Source organism: Ovis aries, chromosome 9, assembly GCF_016772045.2.
Source record: "Ovis aries strain OAR_USU_Benz2616 breed Rambouillet chromosome 9, ARS-UI_Ramb_v3.0, whole genome shotgun sequence".
Lineage (NCBI taxonomy): Eukaryota > Metazoa > Chordata > Mammalia > Artiodactyla > Bovidae > Ovis > Ovis aries.
In genome coordinates this window covers 91,114,987-91,136,396 of record NC_056062.1, presented here as the reverse complement: position 1 = coordinate 91,136,396, position 21,410 = coordinate 91,114,987, and the positions used below count along the sequence as shown (strand labels likewise).

The window sequence follows — 21,410 nt, the reverse complement described above, 5'->3', positions numbered from 1 at the left end:
GGAATCCCAATCACCATCTACGTAGGCCACAGGCGTCTTTCCATTTTCCCAAAGGAGAGGAGGCACTGAGGCCTCCCCGGTCCGATCTCAGAAGCCCAGGCAGAATTAGCAGGCTTGGTGAGTACCCACATTTCAGATGGTAATTCAGCCAGGAAAGCGGAGAGCAAGAAAGAAACGACACGGGGGAATCAGTCTTTCCAGAAACTGATCCGATTTCTTTATTTTTCGGGTTTGTTTATATACCTTTTTGTTATACATAGGGATGAATACAGAGTCACGTGGGGGTTAGCAGACCTGACCCTTGTCACAATCAGGTGCTTCATATAAAATTATACAAAGGTCTTATGAGTTTCATCATCTTTTAGCCATGAGGTCTGCTGACATTTTATGGCCCTTTCTGATACTGGTCAGTTAACCAGAAAACTTATTTTTCCAGGGGTGATTTTTTTTTTTTTTAATCAGGCACCACCCTCCAAATAAAGTTGCATTCCTATAGGGTGAGGGTGTAGTGAGTTACAATCAAGAAAGAAATTTATTTAACCTAAGGTTTAACATGATTAATCTTAAAGGTTAATACTTATTTCTCCTATATGCTAGTTATATTCATTATAAGGGCAGGAATATGGAGATTTAGCAGCAAATATTGGCTCAACAAATGTAAAACCTTCACCAATGTTCCCCTTAAGATCTATTTTGTTTTACGATAAAGTCACATTTTTGCATAGCAAGGACACAGTGATTTATAGTGATTTATAACAAAGTACAGTGATCTTATAACAAAAGAGAAGATTCATTAACTCAAAAAGTCTAGTATTGCTAACATCAAAAACTACTATATTTCCTTTTCTATATTCCAAATACATTGATTAATATATTCCCAGGTGCCTAAGGATATGGAGGCCTGATGGCAATCATTGACTCATCAATGAAAAAAAGCCCTACCTATGCTAATACTCCAAACTCTCTGTGCTGTTTATGGTTGAGAGGTTGTCACACAAGCTAGTCTGTCAGCAGGGAGGTTTGACCTGAGACATCCTTGTCACACCCAGGGCAGGGAATTAGCAGTAATTATTGGCAGGACAAATGAAAAAACCCTTCACCAATATAATTCCTACTAATGCTATATTAATAATCTTCTAACTTCTCAAAAGAGTCTGTATTTAGAAAGTTTTAAAACATCCCGTGCCTCTCACAGTTGAGAGGCTGTAAACAATCACATGCGGCTGGACGAGCCTGATCAGGCAGGCCAGAGAACCTCCAGAGTTCCTAAGTTGAAACACTCTTGTCACGCCCAGGAATTTTTATTAACTGGAGCTGCAAGTTAACGCCTTCTCTGAGAGAAATGGTTATGGGGGAGAGCTCCCTGTAAAGTACTCTGGTTTTGGGGTAGATGCTCGGGAACAGGGGGTTTCCTGAGGCTTGATCACACCTTTGCGCATGCCAAGCTTCCTTCCTCATGGCCTTTGCCATAGGCAGAGTTCCTCATGCTGGCTCCCAACAGAAGAGGACCTAAAAAGCCTCTTGATGAAAGTGAAAGAGGAGAGCAAAAAAGTTGGCTTAAAGATCAACATTCAGAAAACGAAGATCGTGGCATCCGGTCCCATCACTTCATGGGAAATAGAAGGGGAAACAGTGGAAACAGTGTCAGACTTCAGTTTTGGGGGCTCCAAAATCACTACAGATGGAGATTGCAGCCATGAAATTAAAAGATTCTTACTACTTGGAAGGAAAGTTATGACCAACTTAGATAGCATATTCAAAAGCAGAGACATTACTTTGCCAACAAAGGTCCATCTAGTCAAGGCTATGGTTTTCCCAGTGGTCATGTAGGGATGTAAGAGTTGGACTGTGAAGAAAGCTGAGCTCCTAAGAATTGATGCTTTTGAACTGTGGTGTTGGAGAAGACTCTTGAGAGTCCCTTGGACTGCAAGGAGATCCAACCAGTCCATCCTAAAGGAGATCAATCCTGAATATTCATTGGAAGGACTGATGCTGAAGCTGAAACTCCAATACTTTGGCCACCTGATGGGAAGAGTTGACTCATTGGAAAAGACTGATGCTGGAAGGGATTGGGGGCAGGAGAAGAAGGGGACGACAGAGGATGAGATGGACATGAGTCTGAGTGAACTCCAGGAGTTGGTGATGGACAGGGAGGCCTGGCGTGCTGCGATTCATGGGGTCGCAAAGAGTCGGACACAACTGAGCGAGTGATTGAACTGAACTGAGCAATGGTTAGTTTTATTGAGTGAATATTATTTGCCAAACCCTGCACTTTTTTTCTTTTTTGCTTTCAGGCATTGCTTCATGCATATCTTATGGATGTGTTCTTCCTCTTGGTTACCCCGCTCAGGCAACTTTGCCGATTGATACTTTTCTTCTAAACCTCTATGCTGGAGTAATTAAGGGTTCCATCTTTGGTTCCATAGATACACGGTTCTTTGGTAATCTTGTTCAGTGCCGTGGATTTCACATCCTTCTCTATCCTAGTGACAGTCACCGTACGACAGTCACAACTAGCCGGTTGGATATGGAAATGTGATTGTTGCTAGGATAGAGAAGGCTATGCAGCCCACGGCTCTGAACATGGTTGCACTCCTTGCCCATACTACAAACTCATATCTTAGACTACTTACTTGACATCACCACTTGGGGGCAAATAGACATCCCATACCCAGCACGTCCAAATTTGAATTCCTGATCTTCTCACCAAGCCTGTCTCCTTTACAGCCTTCATCTTGTCAGTTGGTAACAGTTCTATTTTTATAGTTGTTGTTTTTGTTTAATTTCTAAGTCATGTCTGGCTCTTTGCAACCCCTCGGACTATAGCCTACCCGGCTCCTCTGCCCATGGGATTTTCCTGGCAGGAATACTGGAGTGGGTTTCCATCTCCCTGTTCAGGGAATCTTCCCAACCCAGGCATCAGACCTATACCTCCTGTACTGACAGGCGAATTCTTTACCACTGAGCCACCTGGAAGCCCATGTTTACAATTATTCAGCACAAAAAGTAAAACGAACAAACAAGCAAGAAAACCAACAACTTGGAGTTCTTCTTGAGTTATGTGTTTCCTCTCATCTCAGATTCCAAATTGTCCACGAAGCAAAATGTCTTTAGCTGTCAAAATATATCCAAAATGAAGCACGCTCTCACAACCTTCATAGTTACCACTATTATCTATTATGTTATCTGTTATTTTTGCAGTAGTCTCCTGATCAGTCTCCTTATTTCAGTGTTTCAGTTCACTTCACTTGAGTCACTCAGTCGTGTCCGACTCTTTGCGACCCCATGAATCGAAGCACACCAGGCCTCCCTGTCCATCACCAACTCCCGGAGTTCACTCAAACTCATGTCCATCAAGTCGGTGATGCCATCCAGCCATCTTATCCTCGGTCGTCCCCTTCTCCTCCTGCCCCCAATCCCTCCCAGCATCAGAGTCTTTTCCAATGAGTCAACTCTTCTCATGAGGTGGCCAAAGTACTGGAGTTTCAGCTTTAGCATCATTCCTTCCAAAGAACACCCAGGACTGATCTCCTTTAGAATAGACTGGTTGGATCTCCTTGCAGTCCAAGGGACTCTCAAGAGTCTTCTCCAACACCACAGTTCAAAAGCATCAATTCTTCGGAGCTCAGCTTTCTTCACAGTCCAACTCTCACATCCATACATGACCACTGGAAAAACCATAGCTTTGACTAGATGGACCTTTGTTGGCAAAGTAATGACTCTGCTTTTAAATATGCTAAGTTGGTCATAACTTTCCTTCCAAGGAGTAAGCGTCTTTTAATTTCACGGCTGCAATCACCATCTTTAGTGATTTTGGAGCCCCCCAAGATAAAGTCTGACACTGTTTCCACTGTTTCCCCATCTATTTCCCATGAAGTGATGGGACCAGATGCCATGATCTTCGTTTTCTGAATGTTGAGCTTTAAGCCAACATTTTCACTCTCCTCTTTCACTTTCATCAAGAGGCTTTTAGTTCCTCTTCACTTTCTGCCATAAGGGTGGTGTCATCTGCATATCTGATGTTATTGTTATTTCTCCAAGCAATCGTGATTCCAGCTTGTGCTTCTTCCATTCCAGCGTTTCTCATGATGTACTCTGCATATAAATTAAATAAGCAAGGTGACAATATACAGCCTTGATGTACTCCTTTTCCTATTTGGAACCAATCTGTTATTCCATGTCCAGTTCTAACTATTGCTTCTTGACCTGCATATAGGTTTCTCAAGAGGCAGGTCCGGTGTGGTCTGGTATCCCCATCTCTTGAAGAATTTTCCAGCTTATTGTGATCCACATAGCCAAAGGCTTTGCTTACACTCCTATAATCCATTGCAATGTGTTCTGAAGAAAGCTGCCAGTTTGGCTATTTTATAATGTGAGTTACATCATGTCACTCTCCTAATTTAAAAAATATAGATATATATATATATGTAAACTTTAAATTTTTATTTTATTTTATATTGGACCATAATTTGTTAACAATTTGTTAACAGTGTGTTAGTTTTAGGTGTATAGCAACCTAATTCAGTTAGAACTGAATACATGTATTTTTTTTTTTCAAATTCTTTTCCCATATAGGTTATCAGAGGACACTGAACAGAATCCCTTGTGCTGTACAGTAGGTCCTAGTTGATCATCTATTTTAAATATAATCGTGTGTTAACGTCAGTCCCAAACTCCCAGTCTGCCCCTAGCCCCCTTCCCCAGTGCCGCTGAGTTTTTTCTCCAAGGCTGAGGCTGTTGTCCGGCTCTGTTCTGTGTGAGTGTGCTCAGTTGCTCAGTTGTACACGACTCTTTGCAATCCCATGGGCTGTAGCCTGCCAGGCTCCTCTGTCCATGGAATTTTCCAGGCAAGAATACTCGTTGTCATTTCCTATTCCAGGGAGTTTTCCCAACCCAGGGATTGAACCCACATCTCTTGCATCTCCTGAATTGGCAGGAAGATTCTTTACCACTAGGCCGCCTGGGAATCCTGTTTCTGTTTTGTAAATAAGTTTGTTTGCATCATTTCTTTTTAGATTCTGCATATGAGTGATATATCATATTTGTTTTTCTCTGTCTGACTTATTTCACTTAGTATGATAATCTCCAGGTCCATTGACAGATGAGTAGATAATGGAATATTAATCAGCCATGAAAAGTAATGAAATAATGCCAGCTGCAGCAACATGGATGGGCCTGGAGCTTATTTTTCTCTAAGCATCAAAATTCTGGCAATGGCTTTTCGGGCCCACATGAGCTGCCCCTTAACTCTGCCTGCTATAATTAACACTCATAAAGGACTCTTGTTTAAGACTTCCCTCCTCTAGACAAAATATATTTATTCTATAATAATCATGAAGTGAAACAAGTAAGTATAATAGCCAGAAAAGGATTACAGTCAAATTTTTCTTTTATTGATAGTCCAGGGTGGGAAAATTATATTAATACATTTTTTGGAAAATAAAGGGCAAACATACCTATGTTTTAGTTAGTTGCAAAAAATAAATGCTAACATTTTGTTTTCAAGCTTTCGCTTCTAAACTTTTCAATGACTTTGTCCAAATTACTCTTCTTGTCTCTTCATGTTTAATAGACAGTATAAGTAGATTTATTGATCTATCTATGGTAGTAGCTGGTTTAAGAACCCTTCTATTAGCTTTGATTTTAAAAAGCTTTTCCACAGGAAGCAGAAGATATACACAAGCCTGAAGGCATATTCTTAATATAAGACTAAAGTAGTTGCGAAAACATTGCCATTTCACAGTAAACTCCAGAAAATTTATAAATACATAAAACAGCAAGTAATTACATCAAATGACGGGGATGAAGTACCTCACGTTCAGTTTCTCCCTGCGTATAGTCACCGTATCATTCTTGTTTATACCTAGCCTGCTGTTTAAGTGCAGGGATGTGAAGCAGCACAGGGGTTAGAAATACAGATTGTGCCAAAAGTGAGTTCAAATGATCCAGAACGTCACAAATTTACTCTTGAAAGAAATGCTCATGCATGTCTCAGAACCGTTTAACAAAGTTGCCTGAATTAATGTCCATGTAGAATGTGTTTTTTTTAAAGATAAATAATAAAAATGGAACAATTTGAAACTTATGAATAAAGCATTAAAATTTTAAAATTACGAAAACAGTTGTGTAGATTTTAGGCTGATCAATAATATTTTTCAGGGAAAGGATTTTTTTTCACTAATACTAGTTAAAATTGCCTGCACACTGGTGTATTAATTATTCCCACTGCCCACCCTTGGTAAGCTAATGGATTATGGGATGACAGTAATGAGTTAAATTTGGTAAATATACTTTAATGAACTTATTTAGATACATTTGTGGAGAAGGCAATGGCACCCCACTCCAGTACTCTTGCCTGGAAAATCCCATGGATGGAGGAGCCTGGTAGGCTGCAGTCCATGGGGTTGCTAAGAGTTAGACATGACTGAACAACTTCACTTTCACTTTTCACTTTCATGCATTGGAGAAGGAAATGGCAACCCACTCCAGTGTTCTTGCCTGGAGAATCCCAGGGACAGGGGAGCCTGGTGGGGGTCACACAGAGTCAGACACGACTGAAGCAACTTAGCAGCTTAGCAGTAGCAGATACATTCGCAGAAATCAAGTTCTGCTTCACTTTGGCTGAATCGTTGATATACAATAAATACACTTTGGAACTGATAGTTGGTTAATAAGAAAAAAAAGACTTTTATGTACAAAATTATTACCCAATTTTTTAATATAGGGCAGAGGTCAATAAATTATGGCCCAGAGATCAGATCTTGTCTGCCACCAGTTTTATTGGAACATAGTCATGCTCATCCATTTACATTTGTCTATGACTGCAAGGAGATCCAACCAGTCCATCCTAAAGGAGACCAGTCCTGGGTGCTCATTGGAAGGACTGATGCTGAAGCTGAAACTCCAGTACTTTGACCACCTCATGTGAAGAGTTGACTCATAGGAAAAGACTCTGATGCTGGGAGGGATTGGGGGCAGGAGGAGGAGGGGACGACCGAGGATGAGATGGCTGGATGGCATCACTGACTCAATGGACATGAGTCTGGGTGAACTCCAGGAGTTGGTGATGGACAGGGAGGCCTGGCATGCTGTGATTCATGGGGTCGCAAAGAGTCGGACAGGACTGAATGACTGAACTGAATTGATGACTGCTTTAAGCTACAGTGGCAGAATTGAGTATTTGAAATAGATATCAAATGGCCTGCAAAGCCTAAAACTTATACTTTCTGCCCATTTAGAAGACGGCTGTGAACACCTTTTCTATTACATTTGTGAACAAATTAGGTGTTAAAGTTTACTTTATAATTAATTTATTTATTGAACTCTGTTAATGAGAAACAGAAAAGCAAATAAAATTGATCTACTTGGGCAAAGATGTATGCAGTAAGGATTTACTATCAGAGAAAAATGTTATTGAGGCAAGTGTTTGTAACAGGGCTGTGAATTCAACAGCGGAAAGATGTTTGTTTCTAGAGTGAGATTATGAAACATTCACTCTGCTTTTGCAGTAATATTGGAACCAAAATAGCATTACAGAGAAAGAATGATTGAAGTGTTAGCATCTGTGCAAGGTAGAGTAACAGGAAATAATTTATCATGAGATAATTTATAACTTCACTTTATAGAGACAGTTATTTTCATGGTACAACCACTTTGTATTTGGAAAAGATCATAACAAACGTGATTTTTTCCCCTTCAGCTTAAGTTGTATGACTTGCTTCACAAGTTTGGTGGTACAAATATGATTGAATGCTGTACTTGTCCAATTAATTGCATGAGTTATCACCTATAGGGTTTAGCAAAGGGCTTAATATTAACTTTCAGAGGCCTCGTCAATCCAGGATTGCAGTGGAATTGAGGTTTCATAGTCTAAAAAGCATGTCCTTAGTCACTCAGTTGTGTCCAGCTTTTTGTGAACCCATGGACTGCAGCCCACCAGGCTCCTCTGTCCATGGGGATTCTCCAGGCAAGAATACTGGAGTGGGTTGTTAGTCCTCCACCAGGGGATCTTCCCGACCTAGGGGTCAAACCCTGGTCTCCCGCACTGCAGGTGGATTCTTTACCAATTCAACCAGCTTTTAGAGGCCTCGTCAGTTCAGAATTGCAGTGAGTTTGAGGTTTCCTAGTCTAAAATACATACCAGTAGTTTGGACCCCAGGCAGTACCCAAGAGAATCCCATTTTCACACACCCCTGGTCCTTCTTGTTGCCCCTGTTTCCTTGCTACAAACTGCTCCTAAACATAACCCTTCAGTGTTCTCTGGGCCCTGGGCTGAACCTCTGAGTTCTGCTCCTTTTCTTCCCAGGAGGCTCCTTGGCCTCTTCTAATTAATCTGTTTCCTCTTTCGCATTCATTTCTTATCACCGGAGAGCGCTGGCTGCTGCAGTGTTAGACTGGAAGGTCACATTGCCCCCAGCTCCCTGTTCTCTGAAAGGTGATTACTTGCAGACATTTGCATGGCTAGAGGCAGTTAGTTGACTCCTATAAAGATCATTTCCAGGGTAATTCTGGGCCCACCTTGGAAATAAATGGACTGTATATAACTTCCTGTTTCTAAAATAATGTTTAACATCCACCTCCCAGTGTTACCCAGAAAGGTTCCTGGAGCCAAGCAGCTTCTGGGTGTTGGTGTTTGAAAGTTACCTCTAGACAATGAAGGCTGGAACTGTCAAGTAAGAACAGGGGCCAATGAGACAAATAAATCCATTGAGACATTTGACAGTAGGAGGGGGGAAGAAAGGAAGACTGGGGCTAGACGAAAGTGTGAGAAGAGAGTACATATTTATTACGGGAAGGAAGTGCATGTCTCCAGGAAGAAAAAGATTTGAGCTCAATTTATGCTGAGAGTAAACTCAGAGGGAATAGTTCAATTTTAAGTACAGCAGTTGGTGGTAGAAGTTCTCTGGGAAGGAAGCAAGGATTTCTAAAGCACATACAGAATTCTGGAGGGATCATTCAAAATGATGTGAATTTACCTTCATATACATTCCACATACTCATTCGTATTTTTAGACACCCTTCATATAGAGGAAGAATTTCATTTACATTGTGGAACTTTGTAAACAGATTTGAAGACCTCTGGGAGGAGTCGAAACTTGGAAGAACTTGTTTTTCCCCCAAAACAAGAATAGATTTCTTGTTTCCTCTGATAATATAATTAATGCATGACAATAATTTTTAAGAATGGAGAAAAGCATGGGTAAGAAAATGAAAAAAAATCTGAAGTTCCATTACAAAAAACTCTTTTTACTAAGTATTTTTCTATAAATTTTTCTGTATTTCTCTATAAATATCCTTAAATGTAGAGTTGATGAAAATAGAATTATATGACACACAGTATCTTCATCCGGGGTGATTTTTAAAAATAGTTTTAAAAGTATGATTCTCTTTTCTTTTGTCCCTTTTCTTTATACTCTCTAACATTATGTGTCTTCAACTCAGATAACCATAGCTAATTATATTGTATATTAATCTATAATTTGAGCGCCAAAGAATTGATGTTTTTGAACTGTGGTGTTGGAGAAGACTCTTGAGAGTCCCTTGGACTGCAAGGAGATCCACCCAGTCCATTCTGAAGGAGATCAGCCCTGGGTGTTCTTTGGAAGGAATGATGCTAAAGCTGAAACTCCAGTACTTTGGCCACCTCATGTGAAGAGTTGACTCATTAGAAAAGACTCTGATGCTGGGAGGGATTGGGGGCAGGAGGAGAAAGGGGACGACAGAGGATGAGATGGCTGGATGGCATCATGGACTCGATAGAAGTGAATCTGAGTGAACCCCAGGAGTTGGTGATGGACAGGGAGGCCTGGCATGCTGCGATTCACAGGGTCACAAAGAGTCAGACACGACTGAGCGACTGAACTGAGCTGATAGTGTTTTTTTCTGTTGTATTTCTAGTTTCCTAGTATATAAGTAAGAAAATCTGATTTTATCGATTTCCCTGTAATTTTCTTTTGTCTAGAAGTCATAAAATTTGATTTGACACTTTATGTGGCTATATAGTGTATTTTAAAAAATTCTGTTTGGGATTAGCCCTTTTGTGATGCATAATTAAATCTTCCTTTAAACTAGGGAACTTTTGTATTATTATTTTTTAATTTTCTGTTGCTTCCCCAGTACTCTTGCCTGTAGAATTCCGTGGATGGAGGAGACTGCTGGGCTGCGGTCAGTGGGGTCACACAGAGTCAGACACAACTGAAGCAATTTAGCATGCATGCATGCACTCACTGGAGAAGGAAATGGCAACCACTCCAGTGTTCTTGCCTGGAGAATCCCAGGGACAGAGGAGCCTGGTGGGCTGCTGTTCCTGGGGTCACGAAGAGTCAGACACGACTGAAGCGACTTAGCAGCAGCAGCAGCTTCTCCATGAGTTAATATTTTTCCTTCTTCTATGAGTTGAGTTTGCATTTTCTCTCTCCCAGGTTTGTGATAACCTCCTCATTACTATATTTCCCTGGCTATCTTTATCTTTTTGCATGTTTTCTCTATGTTTCAAAATATATTTCGCTTTTCAGGAGTGAACACTGTTTTGCCTTTTCGTTCCTGACGTTCTCAAGTCTTTAGGCTGAGTTTCTCACTAGGGGGCTCCTTTTTCTTCTTTCTTTTCTTTCTCCTTTCTTTCTTCCATGAAAAGACAGGGATGAAGCTTAAATGCATGATTCTAAGTGACAGAAACCAGTCTGAGATGGTTACATACTGTAGGGGGCCAACCATATGACATTCTGGAAAGGAAAATTATAGAACGGTTTGTCTTTCCTCCTTTCTCTCCTCTTTTTCACCTTCTTTCCTCCCTTTCTCCTTTCCTTCATTTTCCTGTTCGGGAAAATTGCTTTCTTGTTGAGCAGTTATGTCACTGTGAAAGTGAAGTGAAAGGAAAAGTCACTCAGTTGAATCTGACTCTTTGCGACCCCATGGACTATAGCCCACCAGGCTCCCCCATCCCTGGGATTCTCCAGGCAAGAACACTTGAGTGGGTTGCCATTTCCTTCTCCAATGCATGAAAGTGAAAAGTGAAAGTGAAGTTGCTCAGTTGTGTCCGACTCTTAGCGACCCCATGGACTGCAGCCCACCAGGCTCCTCCATCCATGGGATTTTCCAGGCAAGAGGACTGGAGTGGGGTGCCATCGCCTTCTCCAAGGGAAGCCCTAGGAGCCATCTATTCTAGTACTGTTTCCCCCCTTTCCCTCGTTCTGAGATCTGAGGCGCTTCATTACTCTCTTTTATCTTCTCATGTCTTTGATGAAGCTTGGAGCAGGTCAAGTTAGTGGGATTTCTCAAGAGAAAACAGACCAGCAGATAAAGTGAGGGGCAACAGTGTCTTCTGCTGGCTGGCTATGTATCAACTCTGAAGCTCTCTATCCTCCATTGAGAAGACTCTTGGATCCCAATTCTTTATGGTCTCAAGGCCAAGTTTCAGATGCAAGGATAAGACAGAAGTCAACCTACCTGGATAGCTTTCAAAGCAGGTCTTACTAAGCCAGGGAGACTTAGTAGGTGCTCCTTTCGAGGAGTGAGCTGCCTGGCCTGGCCATGTGGGGTGTGCATGGCTCCAGTTCAGGGCCACCGTGCCCCTAGGCTATCATGACGATGCATCTAGAATGCTGCAGCCCAGCCCCAGGACCAGGGAGGGTGGAATCTTCCCTTCACCACCATGCTGCTTCAGTGTGGTCCACAGACAAGCCATTCCCTCTCACTGTACCCGGCAGAGTGCAAATCCTCCTCCCACAGACAGAGCCAGCCCTTCTGTGAGTGCTAAACTAAGTCTCTCAGGAGAATGTGTTAGGTTCAGTCTGTGGAGTAGGGCTGGGGGCTCTGAAAAGTGGCCCTAACATTTTCTCAGTGTTTCTTAATGCTTTAACAAAAAGTAAAGATGAAAGCTCCAGGACAAATCTTTCTACTACCAAGTAATATTTTTTGAAAATGATTTTGAATGTCATAAAATAAGTAGTTAACCTATTATTTAAATCGATCTTACAGACCCTTTCTGATAACTTTAGAGAAGTTTTAGATTCACAAGAGAACTGAGAGAAAGATGGAGAAATTTTCCATATACCCTAGCCCCCAAACAACATGTTACTACTGGTGAACCTGCATTTTTGCACTGAAATTGCCCAGATCCATAGTTGGTTCACTCTTGGTGTTGTGCATTCTATGGGTTTGGAATAATAAGCTATGACATTGAGCTATCATTTTAGTATCAGAGAGAATATTGTTGTTGCCCCATAAATCCTCAGTCCTCAGTCTATTCACCATCTTCCCAGCCCCTAATAACTGGGGCCGGGTATTTATTGTTTATTGTATCTATAGTTTTGCCTTTTCTGGATTATCAAATAGTTGGATGTAGCTTTTTTTAGAATGACTTCTTCCACTCCTTGTTTAGTTGCTAAGTCATGTCCAACACTTTGCGAACCCATGGACTGCAGCACGCCAGGCTTCCCTGCTCTTCACCATCTCCCAGAATTTGCTCAAACTCATGTCCATTGAGTCGGTGATGCCGTCCAACCATCTCATCCTCTGTCGCTCCCTTCTCCTCCTGCCCTCAGTCTTTCTGAGAATCGGGATCTTCTTTTCCCATGAGTCACCTCTTTCACTTAATAATATGTATTTATGGTTTCTCCGTGTCTTTTCATAACTTGAATAGCACATTTCTTTTTAATGTTGAATAATATTTCATCATCTGGATGTACTAGAGTTTATTACCACTTTCCTACTAAAAGATATTAGCTTCTTCTAAGATTGGCAGTTATGAGTGAAACTGCTATAAATATGCCGGTGAAAGTTTGTGTGTGGATATAGATATTTAACTCCTTTGGGTAAATATCAAGGAGAGTGATGGCTGAATACAGTAAGAGCATGTTTAGTTTTCCTCTTCACAGATCACAGCATCGTCAGGACGAAGGGCCTTGTGTAACTCAATGAAGCCATGAGCCATGCCACGCAGGGCCACCCAAGACAGGCGGGTCATAGTGAAGAGTTCTGACCAAGTGAGGTGCCCTGGAGGAGGAGATGGAAACTCCCTGAAGTATCCTTGCTCAGAGAGCCCCATGAACAGTATGAAAAGGCAAAACAGTGGGACACCAGAAGATGAGCCCCTCAGGTCAGGTGTCCAATATGCTGCTGGGGAGAAGTGGAGGGTGAGATGGGTGGGCGGCATCGCTGACTCAGTAGACATAAATTTGAGCAGACTCTGGGAGATAGTGGAGGACAGAGGAGCCTTGCACGCTACAGTCCACGAGGTCACAAAGAGTCAGACACGACTGAGTGACTGAACAATACGGACAATGTTTAGTTTGTAAGACACCACCGAACTACCTTCCATAATGACGGCAGCATTGGCACTCCCACCAGCGGTAAACGAGAATTCCTGTTGCTCCATACCCTCACCTGCATTTGGTGATGTCAGTGTTCTGGATTTTGACTATTCTAAGAACTGTCTTATAATTTTCTGACAGTGATTTTTCCTTGATGCTACAGAATCAATTCCTATATTAAGAAGCAAGGAGCCTTATAACTCTTACGGATTCCTTTCTAGTCTTATGTTTCTACTGGTGTATTAGATCCAGCCCTTTATTCTTACTCCCTAGACACTTGTCATTGTGCTTTTTGGTAAAATTATGGAAATTAATAGGTGAACGGCAATTTGTGCTCTCCTAGTTTTAAAGGCAAAATTTTTCATACAAATTTCTTAGAAGTCATACAATAATTATAGAATCAATATTTAACTTAGAACTATAAATAACTAAGTTATTTGGTACATTGCCAGTTGACAATAACAAAACTTTATTTGAGACAATGAAAGATTCAAATATATCGCATAATGTAATGAGGCTTTTTTCCACTTCTTTTCTGTTTCTTCTATTTAAATTCGATGTGAAGGTAATTCAGACCCATGGTTTTAAAAAATAAATGATATATAATCAAAATTACTTTCCATCCCAAACCCAGAACAATAATTCCTGCTCTTAGAAGAAATCCATTTATATAACTCAATAGTATAAGTTAAAGCAGAGCTTTTAAAAGAGATTTGATTAGAAAATATTTTTTGCAAATATTTAGGTAACTATTTTATATCTCTGCTCCAAAAACAAGCAAACAAATGCTTCAATAAATCCTCTTTGCTCTCTAAATTACATTAAAACTCCTTTGCTTAGCATTCGAAATCTCTACAGTCTGACCTTAATTTGTCTTTTCAGCAGATCTCCAAACTGCTTTTTATATGTATGCAATGCATTCATCAAACTGAATATTCTATGAAGCTATTCATGTTTTTTTAATCTGTTGAAAACCTTTCTCTTTAACTAACAATCAAAATGCCTCAAGCTTCCTAACGTATACTGGATACCGTAGAAGACTGTTTTTACCTACTATGAATATCCATAATACAAATGGGTATACTTTATAAAGTGAATGAATACATCTTTGACAAGGCATCACACATAACAGTTTCTTGTGTTATAGTTATATTTGTATTTATGGTTGTATTTGCCCTTTAATAGAGTGTAAACTCTCAGAAGCATCCCAGTATTACGTATTTTCCATACGAGAGCACCAATTGGAGCAGACAAAACATACATTAATGTTTGATATACACAATAAAGACTAAGATCTTCACTTTAGCTCTTCCTTGGGGAAAAATTTTCTACTAAAAAAAAGTCACCTGCGAATTAGTAGATGGTGAATACTTTATATGCCCTTAGATGTGCCTACAGTGGCACATGGATTCTTCTTTTACAATAGCGCAGTGTCAGAGAGATGTGAGAAAGTTTGAGACGTCAATTTAAAAAGTGTCATGCTGAGTTTGTGATGGCTTGTTTGAAACTCTTTAATTTTTTATTTTCTGTTTTTAGTGCATATTATTCTTTAATATTTTAAAGCTATCCATTAAATGATGATCTTTAAAGAAGTATAACGATATGAAACCATGAAATGTCATAATTTTCCGTTTGTACCTGGCATAGGAACAGGTAACTAATTTATTTATATAAAGCACATGGTATTCAAAAGTTGTTTTAACTCTCTTGCGGACCTTTCATCTCTATTTATTTCTACTCTGAAAACTTTAGGTAGATACTCGCCTTTCCTTGTCTTACCTTTTACAACCTTAAAATTAAAGAGTTTTAGGTTTTCTCTTCTCTCTGGCTTTTGGCTGTTTTCACAGTATGATTAGAAGTGAACGCACAGGGCGGCTCCTCGGAAGGAGCAAGGATGGGGAAGCCACTGGTCGCTGCGCTTGGTCTCATCCGCGCCCGACCTCTCGACCCCACGACCCCACGGGCTGCAGTCAGTCGGCCAGGCTCCTCTGTCCGTGGCAGTCCCCAGGCAAGAATACTAATGTCAGACAAAGGAAGACCATTCTGAATTTATGATTCCTTACAGTTTGTAAGTTTAAGCATAGTGTTATTGGCCGTTTAGACCGCAGCCTCTTTTCCATGTAAAAAAGCAAGGTAGTGCAAGGACCGTTTATATATGGGATACCAAAGATGGTCATGGTCCACAGTGTGCAGACCTGTTAGTACTGCCACTAGGGGCTCAGGCTTGCACTGGATAAGTACGTGTGGAATACTGTAGGTTCCCTCAAAGGGAAGTGTGACGGGGTTACCAGGTGTCTGCCCCTTCAGGTGTGCTTAGACACTTACCTCTAAGTAACCGTCAACTCATAACCATGCCTTCACTGGCACAGTTTTCTGACCAAGCAAAGGAAGCTACTGAGTGTATACTCAAATCCTTTCAAGGCATAACTATCATTCCTATATAGTATCTGGGAATATTTATCTAGATAGATCTCTGTGTGTCTAGCTATATTTACATGTGTTTGTATATGTAGATAACTATATATGCACACAGTTAGATGCAATACTTAACTAACTACAGATACACACACACACACACACACATAGTTAGACAAATGTATACGTATGCAGTTAGGTACATATAGTTAAGCCCTGACTTAACTTTCTAGGAACACGTCAAACCCCAGTCAGTCGGACCCCAAGGAACGTACCTGCCATTTGTCTTCAACGTCCTCCCACGTTTTGGGAGTAATCAGTATAATGTTAGGGCAGTTTTGATGTTTTTCCCATGGTATTATGGCCTCTAAACAAAAATGAAAAAAAAAAAAAAAAAGGAAACCTTCCTCTCCTTCTTACTGAAATTCCCAGTGAGGCTAAACAGATAAAGAATAGTGGGTAAGAACCCAAATGTGCCTTAATAGCTGCTGGAACACCTACTATGCTAATTCAAACTCTGGAAAAACTGGATCATGACACCATCTGGGCTTGTGTCTAGTAAGGGACCTCTTACTACCCGTTAAAACCTTCGTCCAGATCTTGGGGTCCTACTGCCGTCCGACAATAGATAGAGAAGTGGTCAGCATGCGGCACGGTGTAGAAGCACGTCCTCGTGATCTGCATTCTTACGTCTGTGTGGAGAAGGACCTGGAGAAAGGGAGCTGGGAGAGCCTCCTGAGCCCGCCTGCTGCCCGAGTCCGCCTGCCGACCGAGTTCTCTAAGACAGGGAGCAAAGTCTGGATTACTACCTTCAACTCACGGTGACTGCACCTGCTGGGCACTGCAGTTTATTAGATGACGCAAAATCAATGTACCTAATTAACTCCTGCTTCCTAATTTGTACATATGTGCAGAATGGAAAGCGCGACCTTTGGGTGAGAAAGTTAACTTTCTCCCCTTGCATGATATACCAGACACTTAACACTGTACACACAGGAAAAAACAGTGTGTACACCATTAACAGTGTTTTCTTTCATCTAAGTAATAATTAAAAAGAGGAAATCAACTTCAGAAGAAGAAATGGATGACTTTTAAGTTGGCTTTTATTTTGTGTAGTAAAGAAACTGGAGAAGGAAGTGGCAACCCACTCCAGTGCTCTTGCCTGGAGAATCCCAGGGACTGGGGAGCCTGGTGGGCTGCCGTCTGTGGGGTCGCACAGAGTCGGACATGACTGAAACGACTTAGCAGCAGCAGTAAAGAAACTACCCCATTCCTATTTTCTGGAAGCCAGTGTAACTTTACTGTAATTATTAATCACGAGAGCAACATGATTATCACGTGTCCTGTAGAAGCTAATATAATACCCAGGTTTATACACTGGAAATTCATAAAAGTTTCATATTCCAAACGAATAAGCTCTCTTGAGTTTGCATTTTGTAGACTGAGCATCATCACTCTAGGATATTATTTCCATTATGTGATTAGCTCTTCAAAATTCTAACCACTTTATTGAGCAATATCAAGTCCTTCTTTTTATATTCAGTGTCATTTTCTGTGATTGAATTGAATAATAACCATTATTCATAATTCCATTAATTACTTACTTTGACTAAAAAGCCTCATTGCAACTACTAATGGATCTCTTTTCGGATTTTTTAACATGGCACCTTGAATAAAGCACTCAATGCTTGATAGAAGTATGTGCTTCTAACCTTCCTAGTACTGAAGCTGCCCATTAACAGGACTTTTAACCTCTAGTGAGGGATGTTGGAGATGCTTGAATTGATATACATGTAAGTTCAATCTTCAAAGCTTCCACAGAGCTCTGTATATGTTTTGTTCTTATTCATATCCCAATGGAACGGCTTTTTTTTCTAATATATTCTTTTAGGAAGAACAGGATAATGATTACATACTTTTCAACATATTAAGTTGAAATGCTTTCTTTCCTGAGATGATAGGAAAGATATTTTATGATTCCATAAGGAGCAAGTCCAAATAATATCCAGCATGATAATTATATTCATAGCTTTTTTTTTTTTTTTTTGCTTTCACCTAGCTATGATTGGAGAACTCCTGTTTATTCAGGATATAAAAGATTTTTTGCTGATACTTTTCTCTTTCTATGCTGCCTTAAGACATGTTTCATTAGGCAAAACTTTATTAAGTATTTACTATTGAAATAGTCTTGTGAATAAAAAGTAGAAATACAATACTGAGAATATGCAACCATCTTTCTTCAGTAGCTTATATTGTGGTGGAAGAGCTTATAATGAATTTTTTAAATTGCTTTTCAAGCTCATGTTCTTCCTTGTTATCAATAAAATACTGATCTGGGGAAAATAGGAGTAAATATTAAGTCTTAGCAAATCTTAGCAAACCTTAGAGAAACAAAATGTTCCCCACAATCATGCACCAGCATGCCATATCCATCGCCTCATAGCTTTAGCATTCTCCACCACCAAGCGCACGTCCTCACCAGGGTGCTTATCGACGCTTTGAGCAAAACCTCAGTTATATACACACATTACTGTTCGCTGCAGGATCACCTGTTCTTTGGGTCTTCAGGACTTATATAGAACTGAAACTTTGTACTATTCGGAAAACATCTCTCCCTTTCCCCCTCCCTCCAGCACTGAAAATAACAATGTCACTCCCTGCTCTTATGAATTTGACTATTTAAGATTCTTTATGTAAGTGAGATCATTTCACGATGTTTACATAGGTTTAAAAAATCAACTTTCACACCTTAAATATATATAATTTTTACTTGCCCATATTACTCCTGTAAAGCTGAAAAAAACCAAAATGAGAAACATTGGAAATCATTAGTAAGATCTGAGAATTATTTTTAAACTTCTATTAAAATATAGTTACTTTACAAATATGCTGTCTATATACACAGTGTAATATTACTCAGCCATAATAATAATGAAATAATGCTATTTGCAGCAACATGGACCTAGAGATTATCATACCAGATGAAGTGAGCCAGACAAAGAAAAATATCATAGTATATTGACCGTTTATATGTGGAATCTTAAGGTCGCAAAGAGTTGGACATGATTCAGTTCTATTCAGTACAGTTCAAATCAGTTGCTCAGTCATGTCCGACTCTTTGCAAGCCCCTGAACTGCAGCACGCCAAGCTTCCCTGTCCATCACCAACTCCTGAAGCTTGCTCAAAGTCATGTCCATCAGGTCGGTGATACCATCCAACCATCTCATCCTCTGTTGTTCCCTACATATATATCACATATATGTTTATATATATTTATATATGTGTGTGTGTATTACGTTAGTGAATTGTGAGATACATATATCTCACATCTTCTTTATCTGTTCATCAGTCAATTGACAGTTATTTTATTTAAACTTTATTTACCTATTTCACTACCTTTCAACCAGCTAAGCAGTTGTGTTTTTCTAAGCACCGATCATAGACGGTGGAGACCTGTTGTGTCTTATGCTTTTACAGTTTAATTTAGGGAACTCTCAGGCAAGGTAGAGTCAATCAAGAAAGAAATCATGGTGCTTCCTTACCTTCCCAGTGAGATCTAACTTTCGGTACTTAATTGAAGGGTCATCAAACTCACTAGCATTTCTTAAGCAAAAACCTATTCTCTTGTTTGAGAGTTTATCGACAAGCTGATTTGTAAATTATTTTCTATAGCCAACATAATCTGAAGCAGTATAAATTTAACATCATATATGGAACACTAACTATAAAGCAGAAATATGATTTTTTTTTTGTAATATGATTTTTTTTAATGCAGTTTTCCAACTATTGCAAGCGGTTGCTTTTCAGTGACGTTCAGAGCTGCAGTGTTTATTTTGCAACCTTTTTCTGGCCTTTTACTTCATGCCATCTGGTAAACTTTACTGATAACCATCTGGTAAACTTTACTGATAATCAAGGCTGAATAATTTATAACATCTATAATCAGTATGTAACCAAATCTGATGAAAAAAGCATTTACATATGCTTATTTCATTCATATATATATATAGGTATATATATTTAATGCCTTTTCCTGCAGTGCTAGAACTAGAAAAGTTCTTCTTGTTATTGATGTCCTGATATGAATGGAAATATTCAGAATTATTGTGGTGTTAATGATGGCAATTAAAATCCTGGTCTTCATGCTCGTCTTCGTTTGTCCTTATCGTCAATCCGATACTGATTTGGGGATTAATTCAGGTATCTGTAGGAAAACTGCCTTCTGAGGAGTCACTTCTAAATACTTGGCATCCAAAATATTACTAAATGAAAATTAATTGCTTTTCATAAAGAAGAACATTTTACAACACTTTTAATCATATTAAAATAATGACTGGCCTCACTAATGAAAATTAAATGTGATGCTGGGGGTTCTGACAGCATGGCCTGGGGGCGAGGCTTGCATGTAACAGTGCAAATTCTGTCCTCACTGAGCAGATTTTTTTTCTCATAGTAATTAGTTCTGTCAAATAATTAATGTTGTTGACAGGACTAAGTTGAGAATTTTCAACCTTCCTCACATATATTATAATTATTTGGAATGACAAGATGATATTAAACAATAATCTTCAATTCTGGCTGTCAAACTTGATCAGGTCATTTATTTTAGTACTGAAGCTCATGTTAATAACCTTGAATGTAACATATAAGTCGTCATCTATAGTGCTATTACATATGGAATATTCATTGTAGTCATCAAATTTGCTTTGTGTGTGTATAGAAATTTACTGTTTTTACAAAATACTGCAGTTAATAAGGAGATAAGTTCTAAGCCAGTATTCCAATTTTAATATACTGTTTTCTAGAACTCCTTAAAATGATGCAGTTATATAAATTGTTTATTTTGCTTTTCAAAATTAAGTAACATTTAAAATACATACTGTTTACCCTTCAAATGTCATTTGCACATCCAATTTAACTCTCCTCATAGATATTTTAGAATGCCAGAAATAATACCTCGTGTCTTATATACACACTTACAGACAATTTACTTGCCAACATAGTTCTTTATAAAACTGTGAAAGTTTGTGATACTACAATTAAAATCATCAAAATACTTCCTATTTAATATTACTCTGTAAGTCAATGCAATAAGACAAATGTAATTGAAATTATCATTTCCTACAGATTACATAAAAACCATTTATATAAACCAAACAATATCACGATAGTAAACATCAGTGTTGGCGAAAGTTAGATTATATTGATTTATTAATCTGTCTATTTTTAAGTGAGCATTTCTGGCTCACTCTCAGTCTCATAAAATCATAACCTCTGGGGATGGCTTCCAGGTACATTTTTCAGAAACCCCTTGCGAGGTTCTTTTGTACTTCCAGGACTGGGGCCTGTTGATCAGTATTTTAAAAATTAGAATTGTACTCAGAGTTTAAAGCTTTAAGTAAATGAAAATAAATTAAGTAAATGAAACTTTAAGTAAATGAAAATATACCAGCCGTGTTTCTAGAAGGCAGGATTGACTATTGTAAGATATAGATTTTTTTCAAATTAATTTATAGTATGTGCAGTAATCCAAACAGATGCCAATTTCTTAAAACAATTTAGGAAGTGGCATATTAATCTAAAGTTCATATCTAAAAGTAGTTACATTTCTATATATTATTTGAATTAAGTGTAGTAAGATCAGCCCTATTAGATATTCACATAATATACACCTGTACATACAGT

At 39.2% G+C, this 21,410-nt stretch overlaps 1 protein-coding gene across 5 annotated transcripts in view; it reads left to right on the top strand.

Moving 5' to 3' along the window:
* The window catches only part of RALYL (RALY RNA binding protein like), an 821,188-nt gene that overhangs the window by 317,828 nt on the left and 481,950 nt on the right, over positions 1 to 21,410 (top strand). The gene's annotated exons all lie outside the window — the stretch shown is intronic.